The following is a 6,213-nucleotide window of genomic DNA, read 5'->3' as shown; positions in this document are numbered from 1 at the left end:
CGGCGACGCCGCTGCCACCAGTGCCGCCGGCTCCGGCCCGGAGGAACCCTGTCACTCCGCCGACGCCGCCATCTTGTTCCTTCAGCTCCAGCCAACACAAAAATGCCCCCAGTCCCCCGGGAGCCGCTTCTTCACGGCGCGGAGCACTCTGGGAAAGGGATCTCGGGCCCCAGCCCCGAAGGATCAGCCGCGAAAGGGAGGGCGGAACCGGATCCGCGAACGGCGCGGCATACGCTGCGAGCGTCACCGCGTCACCGCCCAGCTGCGCATGAGCGTTACCTCTTCCGCTAACTGCGCGTGCGTGCCGCGCCCGTCCTCGCCCCGCCCCCGGGCGCCTTCCACTTCCGGCTGGTGGCGTTTCCTTTCCTGCCGCCCGCGAGTCTCAGCGGGCCTCGAGACCTTTGGGGTCATGCGCCCCGGGCCTTGAGCGCACATCAGGGAGGAGCCGCCTTCGTGTTTCCTGGCGGATAGACGCTTCAGGCCTCCATAGGAGTTTGGATAGTGACCTTTGCTCTTTGAGGCGGGCTTTACCCTTTGACCTTTCTCCAGGCCCGCCCCGGCGCCGGCCTGTCCAACCAGTTGCTGTGGAAGGAGGCGGTGCCCTCTGTGGAAAGGAGGAGGGTGGCCTCGGTGGGCGGAGCTCTCGGGTTAGCATAGCCTTGCCGGTTACTCTTTTCTTTTTTGTTGTTGTTGTTGTTTTTGTTTGTTTTTAGGTGTAGGGTCTGGCTCTGTACCCTGGCTGGGGTGGGGTGGCACGCTCGGGGCTCACCGCAACCTCTGACTCCTAGGCTCAGGTGGTCCTCCCGCTTCTGCCTCCCGAGTGGTTGGGGCCAAACGTGCGCGCCCCCAGGCCCCGCTCATTTTTTGGCTGTTTGTAGAGGAGGTCCCACTATGTTGCCCCCAGACTGGTCTTGAACTCCCGGGCTCAGAGAATCCTCCCGCCTCCGCCTCCCAAAGTTCTGGGATTGCAGGCGTGAGCCACCGCACCTGGCCACTGATTACTCTTTTTCTTTCTTTTTTGCTTTAAAGGTCGTTTTGTTGTTTTGTTTTTTTGAGTTGGAGTCTCACTCCATCGCCCAGGCCTCGACCTGCCGACCTGCTGGGCTCAGGCGATCCTTCCGCCTCAGGTTTCCTAGTAGCTGAACCACAGGCGTCTGCCATCACGTGGGCTAATTTTTCTTGATTTATTGTAGAGAGGAGGTCTCGCCAAGCTTGATTAGCCTTAATAAGGAGAGTCTCGGCTCTGCAGAGTGTCAGGGACCTACTTTTAACAAGAGAGAAAAAAAAGCCGGGCGCGGGGGTTCACGCCTGTAATCCCAACGCTTTGGGACGTGGAGACGAGAGCATTGCCTGAATCCAGGGGTTCGCAACCAGCCGGGGCAACTTGGCGATACCTCGTCTTTATAATAAATCAAAAAATTAGCCGGGCCTGCTGGCTTGCGCCTGTAGTTCCAGCTACTTGGAAGGCTGAGGCAGAAAGATCGCAGGTCCAGGGTGCGGTGGCCGTGAGCGTTCCACTGCACTCCAGCCTGGGTTGCAGTTAGACTCCAACTCATAAAAGGGGGTGGGGGGGAGCCGGAGTTACTCTGCCGCCCTGTGTCTTGGCTTGTTCCACGGATACAGGTGATTTGCAATAAGAAAACCTTGTATCTAGGTAATAGTGAATATCAGTTGTGGGTGGAGTCGACAGACTGTAAAGTTAACAACAGTGGCAAAACTGCAGCGTAAAAGTTTTATCATCTCTCCCCCCCCTCATAACAAAGAATCATATCTTGGTCATGTTGAAAACCACAGTATTGAGCCAAAAAGCAGGGTAGAAATAACTATTACAAAATAAAATTGACAGCACTTAGAACTTACACGGTACATTTTCCTAACTAACAATTGATCAAAGACTCCAGCCTTGGCTACATTTTGTCTTACAAAATCTGACCTGGAAAAATTGGGCTGAGTAATAATAATCATAAAAAGAGCTCCCTGGTTGATGCTGTCATCTGTAATATGAGTCAAACCTCCATTGTAAAAATCTAATAGAAAACCTATCCTAAGTAAAACAATTTCATTAAAAGAGGCATGGGAAAACGTGGAGTTTTAACTGCAAGTGTGAAAGCTGATCATGTAATTAGTCCCAGGGTTCACTTCAGAAGAGGTCTGGACCAGAGGCGAAGAGACCCAGAGGTGAGTGTGAAGTTTGAGGCAGGCCCAGAGCCCAGGGTGCTTTCTCCCACACTGTGGGACACCATTCTCTGGTGACTCTGAAGCCTGTTTGGCCAACTTCAAATCCTCTGCTGTTATAGTCTGGTCTACAGTTTAAAAAGAAAAAAGCCAGAATCGCTGCTATTCTGCTGATTCTCTGTTTTGGTCATCCAAATGTTCATGGGTTCCTCAACTCGAGATTTCCCATAAGAGGGTCAGGGATTCATTTAAAGGGGTTTTGGGGGTGCAAAGATACAAATGTTCGGGGGGGGGTGTGGGGGAGTTAAGGAAGGGCATAGAGTGGCCTAAATTAGTGATTCCCAGAGGTGTGTGTGGAGAGCAGTTGCAAGTCTAACAAAGTTTTCCATGAAGATGTTAGAAAAATGAAAGCATAGAATGCATTTTTCATTGATCCGATTTCACATTGTATTGTCTACTGAGATTTTATCTTTAACTTAATGTGTCATTAAAATGCCCTTTTATAAAATGGTGCTGGTAGTAGAGGGTTGTTTTGTTGTGTCTTCAAATATTATTTGGCAAAATTAAAAATTGACACTTCTATATCTAATTCCTCCTGGTTTTTTGTGTGGTTTTTTTTTGGAATTTTTTTTTTGAGTTGGAGTCTCAGTCTGTAGCCCAGACTGGAGTGCAGTGGCCACTCCCAGCCACTGCAGCCTTGACCTGCTGGGTTCCGGCGATCCTTCAACCTCAGCCTTCCAAGTAGCTGGAACTACAGTCGCCCACTACCACGCCTGGCTAATTTTTTGATTTATTGTAGAGATGAGGGCTCACCAAGTTGCCCAGATGGGTCTCAAACCCGCGGGCTCAGGCAATCCACTCACCTCAGCCTCCCAACCGCGGGATTACAGACTGAACCACCGAGCCCAGCTTCTTGGAACTTTTATAAACCCATGAAGTCTCACCCTCTGGGACCCATTGGTCTAAATGACTTTTCGAAACCCTCTTAACTCGGAGCCTCTGTGATTTTATATATAGATCAGGTGTGGGTCCTCATTTGCTTTCTGCCTGCTGTAGTCACTATTCTAGCACTGACCGTGTCCAGCAAAATGTACTAAAATGCTGTATGAGTAGTGGCCTTGGCCTTTTCAAATGTACTTTCAGTTGATTTATCTTGAGATTTAAAATCATTGGATTTAAGAAGGGCACTTTTTTTTTAAATGTAGAAAATGAAGTTTTTAGGTGTTGGCTATGACTCAGCCGGCTCCCTTAAAGTCATGTATCATTTGCAGTAACTTCCAGCCGAAGCAAGCGAAGAATAACCTGTTTTGGGTGCTGCTATTTTAAAGTCACAAATCATCTGGACTTACTGAATCAGCAGCAGCTTTGGTGTAATGGAAGGAGTCTCTTAAATGTGCCAAATAGCCATTCCTGGCTCCTAGACCCGATGAATTCACTAAAAATATAATCAAAAGTGTAAAATAAAAATTTTAAGCCTTGAGGGAAATATACATCCACTTCAATAATCATCATATGTGGCCAAGCACAGTGTCTCCTACCTGTAATCGCAACACTTTGGGAGGCCAAGGTGAGCAGATTGAGCCCAGGAGTTCAAGACCAGCCTAGACTACATAGCGAGACCTCATCTCTACCAAAAACAAAAAATTAGCTGGGCGTAGTGGCACACATCTGTAGTCCCAGTTACTTGGGACTACTTGGGAGGCTGAGGCAGAAGGATCACCTGAGCCCAAAAGGTTGAGGCTGCTGTGAGCTGTACTCCAGTTTGGGTGACCCCAACTAAAAAAAAACAAAACCAAAAAACCACCACCAACAAAAATTAATTACATATTTTAATGCTTTGCAATTTTCAGAGTGCTTTCACACATATCATTTGTGCCCCACTAAGATAATGAGGCACAAGATTCTACAGGTCTTAGTGGCAAAAACAAGACTAGGACCCCAAGTACCTAACCAAGAGAAAGAAAAGGGTAGAACACAAATTGGGACAATCGTGTCCTGTGATTACGTCTGTGTTCACAGAGCATTCAAGGTATATTTTCAACCTTTTTTTTTAAGAAATGAGGTCTTACTATGTTGCTCAGGCTGGTCTCGAACTCCTGGGCTCAAGCAATTATCCTGCCTTGGCCTCCAAAAGTGCTGGGATTACAGATGTGAGCCACTGCACCTGGCCTAAAACGTTTTTTTTTAAGTCATACTGTTTATTCAAGGAAAGGCCGCTGGTAGAGTGTGTTTTTAGTAAGATGATAAAGACAAGCACAAGAAGTATAATTGGATACTAAAAACAGAAGGGTAGCCTGCCTGTCTCTACAGTTGTTTGGTATAAGTAAGTAGAAAAATGGAATGCCTTAGAAGATGCCAGTGTCTCTGGTGTTGTTTAACTTACAGTTTCATGTGTAGTGGTATCAGATAAGTAAGCAGAGAGATTGAAAACATGATGAGCTGGGCGCGGTGGCTCACTCCTATACGCCCAGGACTTTGGGAGGTGGAGACGAGGATTGCCTGAATTCAGGAGTTTGAAATCAGCTTGGGCTACTTGTCAAGACCTTTTCTCTACAATAAATAAATAAATAATTTGCCGGGTGTGGTGGCACACACCTGTAGTTCCAGCTACTTGGAAGGCTGAGGGGGAAGGATCGTCTGAACCTAGCAGGTTGAGTCTGCAGTGGCTGTGAGCATGCCACTACACTCCATCCTGAGCAACAAGAGTGAGACTCCAACTGAAAATGGGTTGGGTGCAGGGACTGGTACCTGTAATCCCTACACTTTGGAAGGCCAAAGTGAGAGGATTGCCTAGTTGCTTGAGGTTGCAGTGAGCTATGATCCTGCCACTGCGCTGCAGCCTGGGCAATAGAGTGAGACCCTGTTTCAAAAAATGTAGTTGACTCAGTAGTAATTCAACTGTTTTTCAGTCTTTGTCAGTGATAGCAATTTCTATGTCCCTTTATTTTCTCAGGTCCTGTTTCCCCTCTGCATCATTCATGGGGTTTTGTGGAAGTGAATCACTGCACCTATAATAGCAACTTCACACACATTTGAAATATCCTGCAAACATTTCTTATTTTTCATGGAGTTATTAACCATGCATTTATTTCAATTAATTTCATTCTTGGAACTTTATTATTTTAACTTATATGACTTCTAGATTCTAGAGATTGGTAAATTCCATGTTTGCTACCCAAGGATCTTTTATATATACATAGGTGGTCCAACGGTAGTGAGTTATAGAACTTACATTAATGCCAATAAAGTTGGTATAGAACCCCCCACTGCAAAATTGACTGGCTTTTAAAACAAAAACATCATATATACATACAAAATGTTTACTATTCTTTTCCTTATAAAAGTGACATGTAAGCCAAGCTCTGTGGCTCACACCTGTAATCCCAGCACTATAGGAGATGGAGATGAGAGAATTACCTGAGCTCACGAGTTTGAGACCAGCCTGGGCAACATGACAAGACCTCATCTCGGCAATAAATCAAAAAAAATTAGCCTGGAATGGTGGCACACACCTATAGTTCCAGTTACTTGGAAGGCTGAGGCAGAAGGATTGCTTGAACCCAGCAGGTGGAGGCTGCAGTGGCTGTGAGCGTGCCACTGTACTCCTGCCTGGGTGACAGAGGAAACTCCAACTCAAAAATAAAAATAAAAAGTGACATGTTTATTTGAAAAATTTAGAGAAATCAGAAAAATATTTTAGGGAATTTAGAGATTCTTAGGGAATGTTAACCTTTTTACTGTATAAATGTCCAGGTTTTGTTTTTCATGTGTATGTGCACATGCATACATGCTATCTGTGTGTAGATATGTTTAGACATATAAAATTTGCAAAAGGGAGACATAGTATATGTTCAGTTTTGAGACCTGATTTTTTTTTCACTTAACAATCGGTGGGGGACCTGTTACCATATGACTAATCTTCTAGAATGTCATTGATAATGTCTATATGCTAAATACATGTCCTATTGATGGAGCAACATTTAACCAATCCCAGCTGAGTATTCTAGATGTTTCCCCCTTTTGCTGATATAAGCAAAC

Source organism: Carlito syrichta, unplaced genomic scaffold (genome assembly GCF_000164805.1).
Source record: "Carlito syrichta isolate Samal-C Ts95f unplaced genomic scaffold, Tarsius_syrichta-2.0.1 Scaffold306783, whole genome shotgun sequence".
In the NCBI taxonomy this organism is placed as follows: domain Eukaryota; kingdom Metazoa; phylum Chordata; class Mammalia; order Primates; family Tarsiidae; genus Carlito; species Carlito syrichta.
This window is presented reverse-complemented; position numbering follows the sequence as displayed.